Raw genomic sequence first — 11,169 nt, forward strand, 5'->3', positions numbered from 1 at the left:
CATATATCTTACCCTGTTCCTTAGCCTACATTACAACCCATAAAGACCTAATTGATCTTAGACTTTGCAAGCTTCAATTAGTAGAGACATACACTACAGGCAAGCCTATGGTACGACCTCGGGATGCACGTGAATTTCCTTGTGAAAGTAAACGATTGATTTTTGTTCGTAATGTCCTTGACTTATATTTAAAACTCTTGATTTGAATGTGCGTACTACATACGCTCTTGTTCTTCGGTGAGGGCACATGGTTCTATGATGGATAGATAACTTTATTAACCTTTTTCTTGTCGGGGTTAGTGTGCAAGTCGAGAGTGCTTATTGACAACAAGTCGGTCTTTGAGGTTGGGTGGTTATGGGAAGGTTGTTTGATTGTTTTGAATTGTTCACTTATGTTTTGGCATATGAAAGTTGGGAAGTTCATGAATACGTATGCAAGGGCTTAATTAATTATTAGTATCAACCATGGTCATAGGTGTAGTAGGTTGAATTGCTAAATATTCCTCCGTTGTAAGATGCCTTATGTGGTATTGTTGGGTTAGCAAAGTCTTAGGTTGCTCGAGTACAAGCAAGAGTTTAAGTGTGGGGTGGTGATGTTAGGCTAAAAATTTATATTTTTGCATGTAAATTGCCTTGCATTATGCAATCTTGTTAACTTTAGTATAAATATTTGTGGCCCGAGCTTAATTTTGGTATTTATTTGTGTAGGAATTTATCGGAGTTGATATGGAATGATTGTGCATAATTTGAAGCTAAAATAGAAGAATTTAGAGGAGTATGATTTTTTGGCATCCAAGTTTGAGCCGGGCACAGTTCAAAATGCGAAAGACATCACTACATAGAGTTGGGCGCCTGATGGTAGGCTAGAATCACGTGTTTTAGTCATAGTTTGCACTCTAATGATTGTATTTTACTTGTGTTTGAGTTTAAATGTTAGTGCATTGCACTTATTATGTGTTTTATGCCTTGCATGAAGTGATTTCTAGTTAAAAATATATTCGAGAGCTAAATTAAACAAGTTGGAGCTTTGAAGTCTGAGTAAAAGCCCGAGGGATTAAATCGGGATTGCATTCGGAGGTCGGAAACCAAGTCTGGATGTCAAAACGCGAAGAAAATAGAACATTCTGTAAAAACTTCACTGTCGCGCCACATGGGACGGCGCAATAGTGTATTTCTGTTGCTGCCCGTCAGAACCTGCTCTCTGAACTTCCCCACTAATTCCCTGCATGGGGAGGCGCAAGGCGTGGCGTGCCTGTGTAATTTTCTCAGATTACTTTCCTGTTTCGGCTTGGAAAAGGTAATTTCGCCTGGGCCCACTCCTGCAGGGTATAAATACACCAAAAAAATATTTTAGAAGGGACTTTTGACCTAGGAATATTTGGGAGAGTATTAGAGGCTACAAGACACATGATTTAATCATTTTTCCATTAATTCAATACGGAATTTGGATTGTAACGTTAGATTGATATTTTCTTACTCTTTAATTATATTTATGATGACTCCCTCCATAATTATGGAGTAGTTTACCTTAGGGTTTGACATGATTTGGTGACTTGGTTGTTGTTTATGGACTACTGTTTAATTGCTTGAATTTATTGGAGGAGCTTTAATATAGTTATGATTTTATTCTTTATCGTGTTTAATCGAAAGACGAACTTCTTATTGAATATTATTACAGCATATGCCTTAGTTTATTTTGGAGATTCTTCGAAATAATCGAGAGATCTTTTTGAGTTACCATTTAAATTAAGATTGAGAAATATTCGCTAGAAGTTTCTCTTAGATCATTCCTACTAATAGATTCATGCAAGTTTCACCGCACTTCACATTAGTTTATTTGAAAGATTTAGATTTAATCGAGAGATGAGTCTGAATTGAAAGTATAAGCTAATCACCTATTGAATTCGTGAGAATTGATAGAACTTCAAGAGTAAACATAACAGTATCATATCTAGAATAATAACCTTGCACCTATCATGACAAAAACCTTATTTCCCACATTGATAAAAACCCTACTCTGCTAATCTCTAGTTATTTGCAGTCAATTATCAATTGCTTTACTTTAGTAGTTAATCGTAGTTCATAATCATTTCAAATCAAGTTTTGATCATCCTAAATAGCGCTAAACCAGAAGTTACTAGAGCATTGTTTAAATCCAATCCATGTGTAATGATCCGGCCAGTCGTTTTTAAGAGTTGTAGCCCTGTTCCCTCCATTTACTGCTTATTTTATACTTTATAGTTGTTATGTGACTTGTCGGGGTAGTCGGTTCGGGTCCGGAGTGAATTCAGAATGAAATGAGACACTTAATCTAAAGATTGAAAGCTTAAGTTGAAATGATTGATCGGATGTCGATCTATGAGTAAACAACTTTGGAATAGAGTTTTGATGGTTCTATTAGCTCCGTTGGGTGATTTTGGAATTAGGAGCGTGTCTGTATTGTTATTTGGAAGTCCGTAGTAGAATTTGGCTTGGAATGGCGAAAGTTGAATTTTGAGAAGTTTGACCGGAGTGGACTTTTTGATATCGGGGTCGGATTTCGATTCAGGAAGTTGGAGTAGGTCTGTAATGTCAAATGTGACTTGTGTGCAAAATTTGGGGTCAATCAGACGTGTTTTGGTAGGTTTCGGCATCATTTGTAGAAGTTACATTTCTTTAGTTTCAATAGGCTTGAATCGGGGTGCGATTCGTATTTTTGAAATTGTTTGATGTGATATGAGGGCTCGACTAAGTTCGTATGAGGTTTTAGGACTTGTTGGTATGTTTGGTTGAGTTCCCGGGGGCCTCGGGTTGATTCCGGATGGTTAACGGATCAAAAGTCGAAGTTGAGTTATTGCTGAAGATGGACCTCTGCTGGTGTAACCGCCCCTGTGGAGCTTTGATCGCAGGTACGGGCTAGCTTGCGCATGTGCGAGATTTAGAGGGGAGCGTGCAGGTGGTTGCAGGTGCGAGGACTTTTCCGCACCTGCATGGCCACAGATGCGGCGAGAGGTGCGCAGGAGTGGAAGGCGCGCAGGTGCGATAGGGAATTCCGCATCTGCGTGACAGCAGATGTGGCGGGAGGACCGCAGAAGCGACTTGGATGCTCGTAGAAGTGGAGTGAGGGACCGCAGGAGCGTCGTGGACTGTATATGCTTGGGTGATGTCGCTTCTGCGATGCCGCAGAAGCGGAAAGCTTGGGCAAATTATTAAAACAAGGGTTCGCGATTTTAGCTTCATTTCAAGCATTTCAGGCACGGTTTAGGCGATTCTTGAGAGGGTTTTCGAGGGGATTTCTTGAGGTAAGTCCCTAGTGCTCATTTTGATCAATAATCTTTCTTTTCCATTGATTTTTCCACCTAGTTAGTGTGTATTTGAGGTGTAAATTGAGAATTTGAGGCTAGGGATTTAGAGAGTTTGATTTGGGGATTTGGGTGACGATTTGGTGTCGGATTTTGATAAATTTGGTATGGTTAGACTCGTGGTTGAGTGAGCTTTCGGGTTTCGTGACTTTTATCAAATTTCGAGACATAGGCCCGAGGGCCGACATTGACCCGGTTTTTGATTTTGATTAATAGCTTAGCATTTTCTTATGGAGTTGATTTCTTTAGCCCATATTGATTATATCGCATTGTTTATGGCTAGATTCGAGGCATTAAGAGGCCGTTTAGCGAGGCAAGGGTGTGTTGGAGTAGAGATTTGCTCGGATTGAGGTAAGTTACAGTTCTAAATTTAGTTCCGATGGTACGAAACCCCGTATTACGTGTCATGTATTTGATTTTGAGGTGACGCACATGCTGGGTGACGGGCTTGTGGGAGTGCACCGTAGAAATGGTGACTTGGTCAAATTCTATGGAACCGTGTAGTTGAATAATCTGTTGTTATTTGTACATTCTCCATATAGTAGAGAAGTTGAACTACAAATCATGTTTAGACTATGTGTTAGCAGTGTAGGGACCCACAAAGGTCGTATATATGTTGAATTATCTGCTAAATTATTATTTTATACTCAGTCACAGTTTTACTTGTTTATTATATCTCAGTCTCTATTGTTCCTTGCTGATACATGATATCATTTCTGTTGGGGCTGACTTTCATGATTACTGAGAGCCCGAGAGACAGGGGCGACCCGTCCATAAAGCGGGTAAAGCAATTGCTTTAGGCCCCACATTTATGGGGGCCCCATTTTTTGGTTATATCTATATTATATATATAAATAAATAAAAATTATAAAATGAAACGGGAAATTTGAACACAAATTTGAGATAGTGGACCACAAGTCCACAACTTTCTCAAACAAAACTTTGTTGAGCAAAGTGAAAACAAGTAGACAACGTGTGCACTGTGCACTAATAGCTATGACACTATATTATATTTTATACTTTGTTCTTACTCACAAAACTTTGTTGAGTAAAGTGAAGACAAGTAGACAACGTGTGCACTGTGCACTAATAGCTAGGCCACTATATTATATTTTATACTTTGTTCTTACTCACAAAATTTTGTTGAGTAAAGTGAAGACAAGTAGACAACGTGTGCACTGTGCACTAATAGCTATGCCACTATATTATATTTTATACTTTGTTCTTACTCCATTCTTTAACATTTCAACTTCAATAGCCAACATTATCGTGGAGCTGCTGAAGTGAGGACAACGTGACTAACTGACTTTGTCGAGCAAAGTGAAGAACACTATACCACTATATTATATTTTTATACTTTGTTCTTCAATTAATCACACTCCATTCTTCAATAGCCAAAGATCAAAGCTTTATTGTGGATCTTCAGAGTTCAGTGTATTGATTCAAGAAATAGTGGAGTATTTTTGTTTGTTCTATTTTCATGATTCAAGTCTTACAACAAGCATACTCGAACAGAAAATTTAATTTCATATCAAGCTATCCGTTTTTGAACCAGGTTCTATTATTCTATCTTTTTATTATTTTCTCATTTAAAATTTAATATTTTGCTATTTATTCTATCTTTTTATTATTTTCTCATTTAAAATTTAATATTTTGCTATTTAGTACATTTTTTGATTATTTATTACTTATTAGAAGATAAGTATGTCAAATAGAAAGTGTGAATCTAGTTATGAAAAACTCAAGAAAAGAAGAAGAATTCAAAATCTTATACAATCTCAAAAAGGTGCTCTTAATAAATTTTTATTGAATAATAAAAATCTTGAATCAGAAAATTTGGGAGAGTGTTCTCTAGATGAGCAAGTTAGTAATTCAGTTGAGTTAGATAATTCGAAAATTAATAATATTCAAGTAGAAAAAGAATAAGTAAGTGACAAGTCGGAAATAGATCCTCAAAATAATACATTGATACTTATGAATGAAATAAATAATTCAACTCCTATAAATATATATGATCCTAGTCAATGAACTAATGTAGATACAAAGTTGAGAGATCTATTAATAGAAAAGGGGCCGATTAGAATAATTGACACAAATTTTCCGAATGATACATTTTCAAGATATTTTTCTACTACACATTATATTCAAAAATTGATGAATGGTGAAAGACATGATAGAAGATGGTTAGTTTATTCTAAAGACTTAGATAAAGTATTTTATTTTTGTTGTAAGTTGTTTAGTTTGAGTTCCGGAACTTATAGTAGTAAACTAGCTAGTGAAGGTAGTAATGATTGGAGAAATATTAGTACTAAGCTTAAAACTCATGAAACAACAAATGAACATATTATTAACATGGCTGCATGGATTGATTTAGAAATAAGACTGTAAAAAGATAAAACGATCGATAAAGATGTTCAAGAATAAATCAATAGAGATAGAGAGCATTGGAAAAATGTATTGTTAAGAATTATTGCCGTGATCAAAACTCTTGGAAAAAATAATTTAGCATTTAGAGGAAAAAATGAAAAGATATATCAAGAGAATAATGAAAATTATTTAAGTTTAATTGAAATGATTGCAGAATTTGACCCTGCCATGCAAGAACATATTCGACGAATTAAGCATGATGAAATTCATAGTCATTACCTTGGGCATAGAATACAAAATGAATTGATAAACTTATTGACAAGTGAAATTAAGAATAAAATTATAGAAAAAATTATAGAAGCAAAATATTTCTCTATCATACTTGATTGCACTCCAGATACAAGTCATCAAGAACAAATGTCTTTTATACTGCGGAGTGTAGATATTTCGGCAACTCCAATAAAAATTAATGAATATTTTTTAGAATTTTTAAAAGTAGATGATACGAGCGGAAAAGGTCTTTTTGAAGTTATTATAGATGAAATAAAAAATATTGGACTTGATATTTATAATTTAAGAGGGCAAGGATATGATAATGGGTCAAATAAGAAGGAAAAACATCAAGGAGTGCAAAAAAAACTTCTTGATGTAAATCCTAGATCATTTTATACACCATGTGGTTGTCATAATCTAAATTTGTTACTTTGTGATATGGCTAATTCTTGTACAAAAGCTATATCATTTTTTGGAGTGGTACAACGTATATATTCACTATTTTCATCTTCTACCAAGCTATGGAAAGTATTAAAGGATAGTGTACCTAGTCTAACTCTTAAATCATTGTCACAAACTCGTTGGAAAAGTCGTATTGAAAGTATTAAAGCAATAAGATTTCAAACTCCACAAATAAGAGATGCTTTATTGAAATTAGTAGAAATTAGTGATGATCCAAAAACTAAAAGTGAAGCTAATTCCTTAGTAACATATGAACTCGAAAATTTTGAATTTTTATTGGGTATGACTATTTGGTATGATATATTATTTGCTGTTAATTCAGTTAGCAAAAGTATGCAGTCAAAAGACATGCATATTGATGTTGCCATAGATCAATTAAAAGGTTTGATTTTTTTTTTAACAAATATAGAGAAGAAGGATTTGTAACTGCTATGATTTCTGCCAAAGAAATTACATTTGAAATGAATATCGAATCCGAATTTCGTAAGAAACGTGTGATATCTAGGAAGAAAAATTTTGATGAGAATGTTGATAATGAAATCTCAAAGTCTCTTGAAGAGTCCTTTAGAGTTGATTACTTTTTATACATTGTAGACAAGGCTATTGTTTCACTTCAAAATAGATTTGAACAATTTGAAGCATATGAAAATATTTTTGGTTTTCTATTTAGTGGTAAAAAACTAAGATCACTAAATGATGGAAATATAAAAACACATTCCCTTAATCTTGAATTTTTCTTAAAGCATAATAATCAATCTGATATTGATGGTTTAGATTTATTTTCTGAGTTGAAAGTATTAAGAAAAATAGTACAATTAGAAGATAATAGTTTAATTGATATACTCAATCAAATAAAGAGACTTGATTCTTTTCCAAATGCCTATATTGCTTATAGAATAATGCTAACAATTCCAGTTACCGTTGCTTCAGCGGAAAGAAGTTTTTCAAAATTAAAATTGATAAATACCTAAGATCAACAATGTCTCAAGAGAGATTAAATGGGTTAGCTATATTGTCAATTGAGAAAGACTTATTAGGAGAAATTGATTATAAGAAAATTATTAGTAACTTTGCATCTAAAAAAGCTAGAAAAATTGACTTCAAATAATAATAAAAAAATTAAAACATTAAGGCTCCTCATTAAAATTTGGCTTTAGCCCCCAAAATACGTCGGACCGCCCCTGCCGAGAGACTGGAGAGATTGATGACTAAGTGAGGCCGAGGGCCTGATTGGGAGATATTGGTACTATAGCACGTGAGTTGCCCGTGCGGATCCAGATATTATACTATAGCACGTAAGTTATCCGTGCAGCACGTGAGTTGTCCGGCTGCTGCAGAACGGGCTCAGAAGGCAGCTCACTGTGAAGCCTCGAAGTGGTAATCAAGTGCACGCGCCATACTGATATCCAGATGCATCTGCCTCAGATCCTACACGTTTAAGTGCAGAAGTGCAGCGTAAGTACATAAACAATATGTACCCAGTAAGTATCTAGTCTAACCTCGAAGAAGTAGTGACGAGGGGTCGACTTTGACACTTACTATGGGCTAACAATAATATGTCAAAATTTACAAATAAGCATGGATTTCGTAAATAATACTGAAAACTCAATAACAGGAAATAATAAATAAATTTTTTTTTACAAGTACTAAGTCCCGAATTTATTTTCATCATTTATCAATTTATCTCTCAAGCCAATGAAGCAATATCAATTATAAATGATTCCAAAGATGTATCATGCGCAAATTATATTAAGGTCATACGACCCGATCCAACATAAATATTTAAACTGTGCACCGCCGAGGGTCGAACGACACGAACCATAGATGCATATATCTGCTACCGAGGCGTTCAGCCCGCTCCACAAAGAAAAATACTTTAAAGAAACACAAATTCTAAATAACAGTCAAGTGTTCCATTCACAACTTCAAGTAAGTGGAATTTAACCTTTTTAAAAATTCCTTTATAAGTTTACAAACTAACTTAAGCAATTAAATTAACATTTAAGGGTGCAAACATCTCAAGTATAGCATGATATGAGTCCTAGACTACCCGGACAATAGCATCATTAGTAGCTACGTACAGGCTCTCGTCATCTCGTGCGTATATAGCCCCCCACAAATAGAAACACATGTTAATCAATTCACCTATGGGGATAATTCCCTCTTACAAGGTTAGAAAAGAGATTTACCTCGTCTCAAAGCCTACTTTCCGGTCCAAGATTATGCTCAATCCCTCAATTTGGTTCCAAACGACTCGAAACTAATCAAATATTATATAAAATAATCAATACATGTTCAAAAGTTCATATCTTAACTATCAAAGTGATTTCCCAAGCCTATTTGAAAAATTCCTAAAATTCACCCCAGGCCCACGTACCCGGATTCCGAAAATTTTTAGAGAAAGTTGTTACCCATGACATTATGAACTCAAATATATGATTTTCACTAGGTTCCTTAACAAATTTCGTGGTTAAATCTCCTCTTTATCAAAACCTAGTTTTTCACCCAAACCCCAAGACTTTCACTAATTTACATGTTATAATCTACACATAAACTATGTATTTAACTCACATTTGATAGGAATTACTTACCTCAATTAGTTTATAAAAATCCCCTCTCTAACCATCTCCAAAATCACCCCCAAGAAGTGTAATAAGTGGGAAAAATGTCTAAGTCCCGTATTTAAAATGACCTCACTGCACAACGAATCTTGCACCTGCAAGGCCACTGCCGCACCTGCGGTGCCGCTTCTGTGGAGGAAATCTCGCAGGTGCGGTCCTCCCCCAGCTGGCCAACGTTCGTCTGCGAAGCTAGAGCCGCTCCTGCGACCTTCGACACGCTCCTGCGGACATAGCCGCTTCTGCGGTTTCCCCAATCGGGCGTTCGCAGGTGCGCAAACTAGCACGCATCTGCGGTCCATGGCCAAATGCTCCCAACCACTTCTGCGGCACGAACCACGCACCTACGGGCTCGCACCTGTGGCCCAAGGCTCGCATGTGCGGTTACACTAGAACTAGTGCAACCAGCAGCCCTTTTTAGTTTCAAATTCAATCCGCGCATCGTCCGAAGGGCCTCCGGGCCCCCCAAGGCCCCGTCCAAACATACCAACAAGTTTGGAACAATAAAACGGACTTTCTCAAACTCTTGGAATGTACAAAACAACATCAAAACTAAGAATCACACCCCAAACCAATTGAATTAAAATATGAACTTCAAGTTCTTTAATTTATTCCCAACGCGCCGAAACATACTTAAACTACAAGGAATGACACCAATTTTGCGTGCAAGTCTTAAATGATGTCACGGAACTATTCCTGGTCTCGGAATTCCATTTTGACCTCGATAACACTAAAATCTATTTCAAACCAAGTTTAAGGAACTTCAAAAACCTTCAAAGAACCAACTTCACTATTAGGCGCTGAAATGCTCCCAGGTCATCTAAAACCCGATCCGAACATATGCCCAAGTCCGAAATCATCATACAAACCTATTGAAACCGTCAAATCCCGATTTTGAGGTTGTTTACTCAAAACGTTGACCAAAGTCAAACTTAGCCTTTTTAGCCCACCTTAAGGAACTAAGTATTCCGATTTCAATCCGAACCCTTCCAAATCCCGAACTAACCATCCCCGCAAGACATAAAATAGTAGAAGTACATACGAGGGTCTTACTTAGGGGAACGGGTTCTAAAAAGCAAAACGATCGGTCGGGTCGTTACATTCTCCACCTCTTAAACAAACGTTCGTCCTCGAACGGGTCTAGAATCATACCTGGAGTGTCGGATAAGTGTGGATATATACTCCGCATGCCCTCCTCGGACTCCCAAGTCGCCTCCTCGACTGGTTGGCCCCTCCACTGGAGTTTTACCGTAGAAATCTTCTTGGACCTCAACTGGCGAACCGGCCTATCCACAATGGCAACTGTCTCTTCCTCATAACCCAGGCTTTTATCTAACTAAATCGTGCTGAAGTCCAACACATGTGACAAGTCGGCGTGATACCTCTAGAGCATAGACACGTGGAAAACCGGATGAACTCCCGATAGACTAGGAGGTAAGGCAATCTTATAAGCATCCTCCCCAACTCGTCTTAACACCTCAAATGGGCCTATAAACCTTGGGTTCAACTTGCCCTTCTTCCCGAATCTCATAATCCCCTTCATCGGCGAAACCTTCAAGAGAACTTTTTCACCCACCGTAAAAGATAAATCACGCGCCTTCTGATCCGCGTAACTCTTATGTCTCAACTGTGCCGTGCGAAGTCGCTCCTGAATCAACTTTATCTTTTCCAAGTCATCCTTCACCAAATTAGTACCATATAACTTAGCCTCGCCGGGCTCAAACAACCCGATGGGAGAACAACATTGCCGACCATATAAAGCCTCAAATGGAGCCATCTCGATGCTAGACTGGTAACCGTTGTTGTAAGCAAACTTGGCCAAGGGCAAGAATCGATCCCACTGCCCTCCAAAGTCAATCACACATGCTCTGAGCATGTCCTCCAAGATCTGAACTGGCCGCTCCGACTGTCCGTCGGTCTATGGATGAAATGTTGTGCTAAGCTCTACACGGGTCCCCAACTCACTCTGTACTGCTCTCCAGAAATATGAGGTGAACGAAAGGCCTCTGTTTGATATGATGGAAATAGGCACACCATGCAACTGAACTATCTCCTGAATATAAATCTGGGCCAACCTCTCTGAAGTATACGTAGTCACAACTGGGATG

This window comes from Nicotiana tomentosiformis, chromosome 1 (genome assembly GCF_000390325.3).
Source record: "Nicotiana tomentosiformis chromosome 1, ASM39032v3, whole genome shotgun sequence".
Taxonomy (NCBI): Eukaryota; Viridiplantae; Streptophyta; class Magnoliopsida; order Solanales; family Solanaceae; genus Nicotiana; species Nicotiana tomentosiformis.